General features: G+C 42.4%; 1 pseudogene; it reads left to right on the top strand.

Moving 5' to 3' along the window:
- The first annotated feature begins 4396 nt into the window (after positions 1 to 4396).
- On the top strand, positions 4397 to 5184 carry LOC100677775 (tetraspanin-13-like; annotated as a pseudogene).
- Positions 5185 to 10241: the final 5057 nt, after the last annotated feature.

Here is a 10241-nt window from a genome sequence, read left to right as displayed (position 1 = left end):
AGAGCAACACACATTCAAAGCGGCATGGTTGGCTGCCATCTTTGAGCTGGGCACTGCTCTTTGTTTCCTACTTGGGTCAAAATCTGATTGGAAACAGATTTGGTTGCCGTGCCACACAAATGCTGCCCTCGTTTACTTGGGCAATTATTGAAATGTTCCTGAACTGTTCTGAACCTGATTGAAGCCCTGTTCCTTTGCCATGGGACAAAAACAACTGGATGGTGCCCAGCTACCGTTACTGAATACTTTGATCAGGGTCTCAATAGATAGATCCTGACCAAAAGAGGGTAAAATGTGGAAAGAATTTAAAATTCTTATGGAACCCAGACTCTGACCCATTGAGACTGGAAGAGCACCCAAATCTAATGTCCTGAGACAATCTTTAATCCTTGAACCTAAATTATCGCTGAAGTCATCATTAAACCAAACAACAGTTGGGGTCAATTAGTAAAAAAATGTTTACTTTAAGCATGGCCCCATCTTAAAGAATAATCTATATGAGATCAAAATGACAACGGTAGCTCTAAATTATAGATGAGAAATTTAGGAGGCAGTGAATCAAACTCGAAAGTGTGAAATAATTGGGTAGAGATAAAAAGAATGATGACACAATGGGAAGAATGTAACCTATGTCAATGTAGAAATTGTTGAATGGGTTATATTTTGCTGTGTATATTTTCACCAAAAATAAAATATTAAAAAAAATACTTCCTGGAGACAGTATGGCTAGCAGGAAAGATGGAGAGGCAGTGGCTCATGGTCACGCCCAGGCATGAGGACCTTGCCCAGTAGAGCTGTGAGTTATGCATCTGAAGAGCTGCACAGGAGGAAACCAGTTTTGTCTGCTCTTGGACACTAAGTTTGTCTTTTTTAGGAAGAGAAGAGGATGGAGGCCCATGAGTAAAGCTCAGTTTTTCCACTTTGTTATATGAATAGTAATTAGAAAAATGCTACCTTAGAACTAGGGGACTACTGAAGAAGAAGAACAAAGTGAGAGGTCTCACATTACCTGATTTTGCACGTGTTATACTGCCACGGTAGACAAAACAGCCTGGTACTGGTACAACAGACACATAGACCAATGGAACAGAATTGAGAACCCAGACGGAAATCCATCCACCTACGAGCAGCTGATATTTGACAAAGTCCCAAAGTCCCTTAAATGGGGAAAAGACAGTCTCTTAACAAACGGTTGAAGATAACTGGGTGTCCATAACTAGATAACTGGATATCTATCTGTAAAAAATGAAATAAGACCCATACCTCACACCACATACAAAAAGTAACACGAAATGGGTCAAAGACCTAAATATAAAATTTAAAACGATAAAGATCATGGAAGAAAAAATAGGTACAATGCTAGGAGCCCTAATGCATGGCATAAATAGAATGCAAGCCATAACTATCAACGCACAAACACCAGAGAAGAAACTAGATAACTGGGAGCTCCTAAAAATCAGTCACTTATCCTCATCAAAAGACTTCACCAAAAGAGTAAAACGACAACCTATAGACTTGGAAAAAATATTTGGCATATCCAGTAAGGGTCTAATCTCTAAAATCTGTAAGATACTGCAACACCTCAACAACAAAAAAACAATCCAATTAAAAATGGCCAAAGGATATGTACAGGCACATCATCAAAGAAGACATTCAGGCAGCAACAGACACATGAGCTCACAATCATTAGCCATTAGATAAATGCAAATCAAAACCATCTCACCTCAACAAGGCTGGCACTAATTCAAAAAGAACACAAAATAGCAAATATTGGAGAGGTTGTGGAGAGATTGGAACTCTTATGCACTGCTGGTGGGAATGTAAAATGTTATAACCACTTTGGAAAATGATACGGCACTTCCTTAGAAATGTGGTATTTCCATAGAAATACATATGATTCAGCAATCCCATTCCTAGGAATATACCCAAGAGAAATAAGAGTTATCACACAAATAAACATATGCACACCCACGTTCACTGCAGCACTGTTCACAATAGAAAAAAAGATGGAAACAACCTAAATGCCCATCAACAGACGAATGGATAAAGAAATTATGGAACATACACACTATGGAATACTATGCAACAATAAAGAACAATGATGAATCTTCGAAGCATCTCACAGCATGGATGAATCTGGAGGGCGTTATGCTGAGTGAAAGAAGTCAGTCACAAAAGGACAAATATTGTATGAACTCACTATTATAAGAACTCAAGAAAAGGTTTACACACAGAAAAAAAGCATTCTTTGATGGTTATGAGGGTGGAGAGGGAAGGGAAATTACTAACTAGATAGTAGACAAGGACCAACTTTGGTGAAGGGAAGGACAACACACAATACAGGGGAAGTCAGCACAACTGGACCAAAGCAAAAGCAAAGCAATTTCCTGGGCGTATTCAAACACTTTTGAGGGACAGAGTAGCTGGGGTTACTCTGGGGAGCACTGTTTCAGGGGACATTTAGGTCAACTGGCATAACAGTTTATAAAGAAAATGCTCTACATCCCACTTTAGCGAGTGTCATCTACGGTCTTAAAAGCTTACAAGCGGCCATCTAAGATACTTCTATTGGTCCCATCCCACCTGGAGCAAAGGAAAATGAAGAAAACCAAAGACACAAGGAAAATACTAGCCCAAAGGACTAAAAGGCCAAATGAACCAGAGACTCCACCAGCCTGAGACCAGAAAAACTAGATGGTGTCCAGCTACCGCCAATGACAGGGAACACAACAGAGAGTTCCAGACAGAGCAGGAGAAAAAAGTAGAACAGAATTCAAATTCACGTAAAAAGACCAGACTTAATGGTCTGACAGAGACTGGAAGAACCCCGAAACTATGGCCCCTGGATACTCTGTTAACCTAGAACTGAAACCATTCTCCAAGCCCACTTTTCAGACAAAGATTAGACAGGACTATAAAACAAAAAATAATACATGTGAAGAATCTGCTTCTTAGTTCAATCAGATATATGAGACCAAATGGGCAGCTCCTGTCCAAAAGCAGGATGAGAAGGCAGGAAGTGACAGGGACTGGTTGAATGGACACAGGGAACCCGGGGTGGAAAGGGGGAGTGTGCTATCACATTGTGGGGATTGCAGCTAATGTCACAAAACAATACGTGTATACATTTTTGAATGAGAAATTAATTTGAGCTGTAAACTTTCTTTTACCTAAAGCACCATTAAAAAAAAAAAAGACCTTGGGGGGAAAAAAAAAAGAACTAGGGGATGGTATTTGCATCTTGGTTGGGAGCTCCAAAAGGATGTGGCCTTCTTTGGGGGCTGAATTAGATCAGAATTCAAAAAAAAAAAAAAAAAAAATCCAGCAACTCTGTATTAGCTCTTATGCACCAACTTCCCAGGTTCACTCCTTCAACATGTTTTCTTGATTACTTACCACACATCAATCTCTATCATAACTCGTAGAGATACAGTGATTGTAAATCCAGAGATACAGAGAATAAAATAAGAGTTCCTACCCTTGCAGAACTTACAGTTGAGTGGGGAATACAAATAAGGGCCCAAGTATGAAAATAAAACTCTTTGGCCTACCATTGAAAGCCAGTTCAATCTGGATCCAGCCAACCTCTTCAGTTACCTTCTACCCTCCTACTCAGACACCTTGCTCCAACCATTCATCCCAATCAACCCTTCCTAAGCTCTGTAGGTTCCCTCCTCATTCTCTCTGGAATGCTCTCTGTGCCTTATTTAAATCCTATCCACCCAGCAAGCTGTGGTAGGCAGCTAGGATGGCCTCAGTGGTCTCTGTCTCTGGGTATTCACACACTTGTGCAATTCCCTTCTCTGAGTGTGGGCAGAAACTAGTGACTCCTACTATGAATAGAATATGGCAAAGGAATGGGATTTCACTTCTCAGATATGTTACAAAAGGACTGTGGCTTCTGTCTTGGGCATTCTTGCTCTCTCCTGATCTCTCGTTCTGGGGGAAGCTGCACCATGTCTTGAGGTAGCCCTGTGGAGTGGCTTATATGCAAGGAACCAAGGCCTGCCAATGACTATTGAAGTGAGCTTGAAATCAGTTTCGTTTCCACCCCTATAGAGCCTCTAGTCTGAAAGCCCAATTGCAGCCTCATGACAGAGCTTGAGCCAGAGGCACCCAGCTAAGCTGCCCTGATTCCTGACCAAAAGAAATTGTGAGAAAAGAAATAGCTATTGTTTTAAGCCACTAAGTTTTGAGGTAATTTGCTTGTGGCAATAGATAATTAACACACAAGACCTGGCTCAAATTGGAGTCCCTGGGTGGTGCAAATGTTTAATGCACTTGGGGGCTGAAAGATGAAGGTTCGAGTCCATCCAGAGGCACCTCAGAAGAAAGGCCTGGCAATCTACTTCTGAAAAATCAGCCATTGAAAACCCTATGGGCCGCAGGCTCCAGAATGGGTTGGAGCCACTGCAGGCGCACCAGGCACCGCAGCTCCAGCCACCTCTGCCAGCCCTGGGACCGCATCTGCGTTCACACTTCTGCCTCGCCTGAGCAGACCTCAAAAGCAAAGACAAAGTGGCTGCCTGGGAAGCTCCCCAGTGGCCAGGAACCACAGGCTCCAGGATGGTTTGCAGGGGACTTCGCATGTCCTAAGAACTGCCTGTGCTCCCTCAACCCGCTCTACATCTTGGTCAGCCTGCTGCTAATTGGAATTGCTGTGTGAGGCATTGGCTTTGGGCTGATTTCCAGTCTCCGGGCGGTCAGTGTGGTCATTGCAGTGGGCGCCCTTCCGTTCCTGATTGCATTAGTGGGCTTATTAGAGCCAAATAACACCATAAGATTTCTTTCTTTTTTTTTTTTTTTACATGATTATTCTCTTACTTGTATTTATTGTTCAGTGTTCTGTATCCTGGGCTTATTTAGCCCTGAACCAGGAGCAACAGGGTTAGCTTCTGGAAATTGGTTGGAACAATACAACAAGTGCTTGAAATGACATCCAGAGAAATTTAAACTGCTGTGGTTTCCGAAGTTTTAGCCCAATGACACCTGTTTGGCTACCTGTCTCAAAAGCCGTCACCAGTGCTCGCCGTGTGTTCCGATAATAGGAGAATATGCCAGAGAGGTTTTGAGATTTCTTGGCAGCATTGGCCTGTTCTGTTTTACAGAGATCCTGGGCGTTTGGCTGACCTAGAGTTACAGGAACCAGAAAGATCCTCGAGTAATCCTAGTGCGTTCCTGTGATGGAAAAACAAGGAAAATCATTCATTTTCTGATCTCTTTCACTTTCTGTAATTTCTGTAATTTTTAAGTTAACCTGATTTGCCCATTTAATTGAGGAAATAGTATCTGAAAAATTACATAATTGACACTGAAATTATACACTTTTACTCTCAGGTTTCTCTAAATGTTTTTCTTTTCATTGCTGAAAAAAAAAAATCGAACTCTGACGCTCAGTGGTGCTTATGATCTGCTGTATTCACAGTGCCTGGCACTGTCTGCTGTGGCCATTCTTAGCATTCGTACCTGCAAAAAAGCTTTGTATGGCACTATAGTGTTGATCATATTGTGAGTCTGAATACACATTTCATTGGAATAATTTTATATAGCACTGTGCTGTGTAGATAGTTCCTACTAGAAAAAGAGTTGAAGTTTATAAAAGCCAGAGAGTATGAAGTTCTGTCATGTTAAATTCAATAAGGGAAATCCAAAATCTCAATTTTTTCGTCTTTTTAGGAAAGATGTGTTGTGGTGAAAACTTAATACAAAAGTGATACTTTAGTTCTAGTAGTCTTTTATGACTACATTAATGTATTCTAGAAACAGTTGTCTTCAGAAAAATGTTGGTTTAGTTTTTAAACTTTTACAGGTAAGTGCAATGGAGAAGTAGTCCTACGAAGCATTCTATTATGTAACATTTACCTTTACAACAAGTTAGAGTAATTAAGAAAGTATATTTATATAACCTTGATTATTATTTTGTGATAATTTGAAGTCCAAAAGACTGCATTTTTAGACATGTCACTATTGATACGTTGGCCCATGTAGCGAAAAGATATTTGATTACATCTTAAAAAATAAATGGTTAAATACCTTTTTCAGTATTTCTCAGTATTTAACAGCAACTTGTCAAATCCATGCATATTTGAACGTGATCTCTCATAATTTGAAATTGGTATTGTATATTATGTAAAAAAAATTAAAGAATGGTGTTATGGATTGAATTGTGTCCCCCTAAAATATGTGTCAACTTGGCTAGGTCATGATTTCCAGTAGTATGTGGTCATCCACCCTTTTGTCTTCTATTTCATGATTTTCAGTATTATGTGCTCGTCTACCATTTTGTCTTCTGATGTGATTTTCCTATGTGTTGTAAATCCTATCTCTATGATGCTAATGAGATGGGATTATCGGCAGTTATGTATACTCAGTCTATAAGATTAATCTACAATTTAAGCCAATCTCTTTTGAAATATAAAAGGAAAAAGTGAGCAGAGAAATAGGGGGACCTCATACTACCAAGAAAGTAGTACCAGAAGAAAAGCACGTTTTTGGACCCGGGGTCCCTGCACTGAGAAGCTCCTAGTCCAGGGGAAGATTTATAATAAGGATCTTCCCCCAGAGCTGACAGAAAGAGGATACCATTCCCTGGAGCTGAGGACCTGAATTTGGACTTCCAGCCTACTAGACTGTGAGAGAATAAACTTCTGTTTGTTAAAGCCATCAACTTGTGGCATTTCTGTTAGAGCAGCACTAGATGACTAAGACAAATGGAAAACTAAAAGAAAACACTATGGAGCACAGCTCTACCCTGACACACACAGGTTCACCCTAAGTTGGAGTGGACTTGATGGCAACTAGTTGGTACTGAGTTTTCCTTGACCTTCCTAGCCTACAGCAGCCTTTGCCTCCTGGGAACCTCCACGTACATTTGTTCTTCTCCTTGGCCATTTTGCACATCCATAATGTTAGCTCCTTTTCATACTGTGTGTTTCTCGTCCTAAGTAACCTGAAGCCAGGAGTTGCTTAAATTTCTTGTGTGTCCCTTTTCAGAGCTCATAGTTTAGCAAAGAAAAGAGATAAGTGGTCTTTGAGAGGCTAGACTGTCAGAGAGAGTGGCCCGACGTTTGCTAACTGACGGACAAATGACTTGTAGATGGGAAATGGAGGTGGATGCCAGAAGAGAGAAGAGGTGATTTTGGGTCTTTATCAGCCAGCCAGCCCTAACAGCCAGCCCTCCTTGTGACTTCTTGCTGGCGATTTCCCTCCTATTGTGTGAGACTCAGGGCCCTGGGTGGGCTGTCGTGAGAGGCAGCAGAGAGGGCGGCTCTGGGGTCATTTCAGAGGAGGGGAGTGATTGTTTTCTCAGTACCGTTCTCTCCGCGTTTATTCTTTCAATTGGCCTCTGTGGCAGGGTTGCTCTGAAGCCTACTTCCTACACGTAGCACCATTTGTTTAAAACACATACCACATACACACAACAAACCAAATGCAAAGGAAAAAGGGGGAAAAAAGGCTGCCGAAGATCAGAGTCACTAAAAGTTCAGGCTAAGAATAGACAAGGAACTCTGAGAGCCGCTCGGCTATGTGACCTTCTGCAGGGTCTTGGCCCTCAGCCCGACCCAGCTTTGTTTGTTTCTAGGCCTTTACAGAGACAGAGCACTGCCTGGAGAGTCAGGAGACCTGGGTGCCAGGCCTCCTTCGATGAGTCCTTCCTGTCTCTGGGCCTCAGTTTCCCATTTGCAAAATGAAGGATTGAACTAGGCACCAAGATTTTCCAACTCCAACACTGAGAGGAGGCAAAGGAAAATGGGGAGAATGCCAGCTGGCCTAGGAACCTGGATACCTGGCTTCTCGTCCCAGCTTTGCCACGAAGGAGCCCAGTCTCTCTTGGCCTCTGCTTCATCATCTGTAAAATGGAGCTCTGGTGGTGCAATGGTTAAGCACTCCACTTAACCCAGTGGCTCTTCTGGAGAAAAGTCTGGTGATCTGCTCCCATAAAGATTACAGTCTAAGAAACTCTATGGGGCAGTTCTACTCTGTCATATAGGGTCTCCATCAGTCAGAATTGACTCAATGGCACACAACAACTACACTCATCAAATCTTTCTTGAGCACATATTGTGTGCCAGGCCTGGTGCTAGGATAAGATAGTGGGACAAGACAAACACAGCCCATGCTGTCATGGATTTCCAGTCTGTTGGACTGGGGAGGAAGGGAGAACTGTGATCAAACAATTGCACAAATGAGCTTGGGGTTAATGCCAAGGTGAGTACTCCAAGGGAAGGACGACTGAGTTTCCTGAGGACCATAAGCAGCTCAGTGGCCACAATCTGCTTCAGATCCAAAGCCTCCATGATCCCACAGGCAGCTCTGAGAAACCTTTTTTTTTTTAATTGTGCTTTAAGTGAAAGTTTACAATTCAAGTCAGTTTCTCATACAAAAACTTATACACGCAATTTTATGTGACCCTAGGTGCTCTCCCTACAATGTGACAGCACACCCCTTCTCTCCATCCTGTATTTCCCGTGTCCATTCAACCGGCTCCTGTCCCCCTCTGCCTTCTCATCTCACATACAGACAGGAGCTGCCCACATAGTCTCGTGTGTCTACTTGAGCTAAGAAGCACACTCCTCACCAGTATCATTTTATGTCTTATAGTCCAGTCTAATCTTTGCCTGAAGAGTTGGCTTTGGGAATGGTTTTAGTTTTGGGTTAACAGAAAGCCTGGAGGCCATGACCTCTGGGGTCTCTCCAGTCTCAGTCAGACCATTAAGTCTGGTCTATTTACTAGAATTTGAGGCCTGCATCCTACTTTTCTCCTGCTCCATCAGGGATTCTCTGTTGTTTTCCCTGTCAGGGCAGTCATTGGTGGTAGCCAGGCACTCTGAGAAACCTTTTCAAGACTCCAAGGAACCCATGTTGTTATGGATTGAATTGTGTTCCCCCAAAATGTATGTCAACTTTGCTACTCAATGATTCCCAGTATTGTGTGATTGTCCACCATTTTGTCATCTGATGTGATTTTCCTATGTGTTGTAAATCTTAGCTCTATGATGTTAATGAAGTGGAATTATCGGCAGTTATGTTAATGTGGAAGGACTTAATATACAAGATTAGGGTTTTTTTAAAGTCAATCTCTCTTGAGATGTAAAAGAGAGAAGCAAGCAAAGAGATAGGGGTACCTCATACCACCAAGAATGAGGAACCATGAGTATAGTGCGTCCTTTGGACTGGGGTCCCTGTGCTGAGAAACTCCTTGACCAGGGAAGACTGATGACAAGGTCTTTCCTTCAGAGTAGACAGAGAACAGAGAAAGCCTTCCCCTGTAGCTGAAACCCTGAATTCGGACTTCTAGCCTCCTAGACTGTGAGAGAATAAATTTCTCTTTGTTAAAGCCATCCACTTGTGCTATTTCTGTTGTAGCAGCATTAGATATCTAAGACACACATCTAATGCCATAGCTTTTTCAGAATGGCACAGCTCAATTAAACCAAGCAACCAAGAACCATCTATTGGGTCCCTACTGCAGGGAAACCACCACCCAATTTCTGCCTTCCTGGCGCTTCCATGAGTGGGCAGGCTGGACTCAGACACTGACATCACTATGGAGTGTCTCATACCACTCTCCGCTAATTGCCTCTTCAGGCAGTAACTTTTGTGAGAGTCAAGAATCGATGGGGATTTAGATGTGCTAGGCAGAGAAATTTCCTTACGAGCCCTGAGATAGGCCCTGAGGGTCTGTTGGATAGTTTTGGGCAAACAGAAACAACAGTATCAGGGTGCAACGGCCCCATTTCTTCCAACCAGACAGTACAAGCTCCTGAGACATACAAGGGAGGTCCAACGTAGGAAGCTCCTAAGGCCTCTGTTTGGGCAGGAGAGATGCAAGCCCCCCTTTCTGTCAAGGAGGAAAAGCCCTCTCCTTTACCTGCACGAACACTGCAGGTATTCATACATGGATTGGGAAACCTGCTACTGTAAACTTCCTGACTTGGGACTGCTGCCTGTCTTCTGAGTTGGTGACCTCATTTGTAAAACAAGGGTTAGATGGTCTCCAAAGTCCTTTACCACACCTGGAAAGATGGCTAAAATCTGATTCTTTCTTCCAGTAAAACTGGTGGCTGCAGCTGTGGAGTATGAGCCATGGAATTGTAGACAAGTTATTAAGCTTTCTAAACCCGACTGGAGAAATAATTTGGAAAAGGATAGCAATAATGGTTGCACAGCTCAAAGAATGTAATCAATGTCACTGAATTGTACATGTGGAAATTGTTGAAATGGTGTTTCTTTGGCTGTGC

Source organism: Loxodonta africana, chromosome 19 (assembly GCF_030014295.1).
Source record: "Loxodonta africana isolate mLoxAfr1 chromosome 19, mLoxAfr1.hap2, whole genome shotgun sequence".
NCBI classification, from domain to species: Eukaryota; Metazoa; Chordata; class Mammalia; order Proboscidea; family Elephantidae; genus Loxodonta; species Loxodonta africana.
The sequence above is the reverse complement of the archived record's forward strand: the minus strand, read 5'-3'. Positions and strand labels throughout refer to the sequence as shown.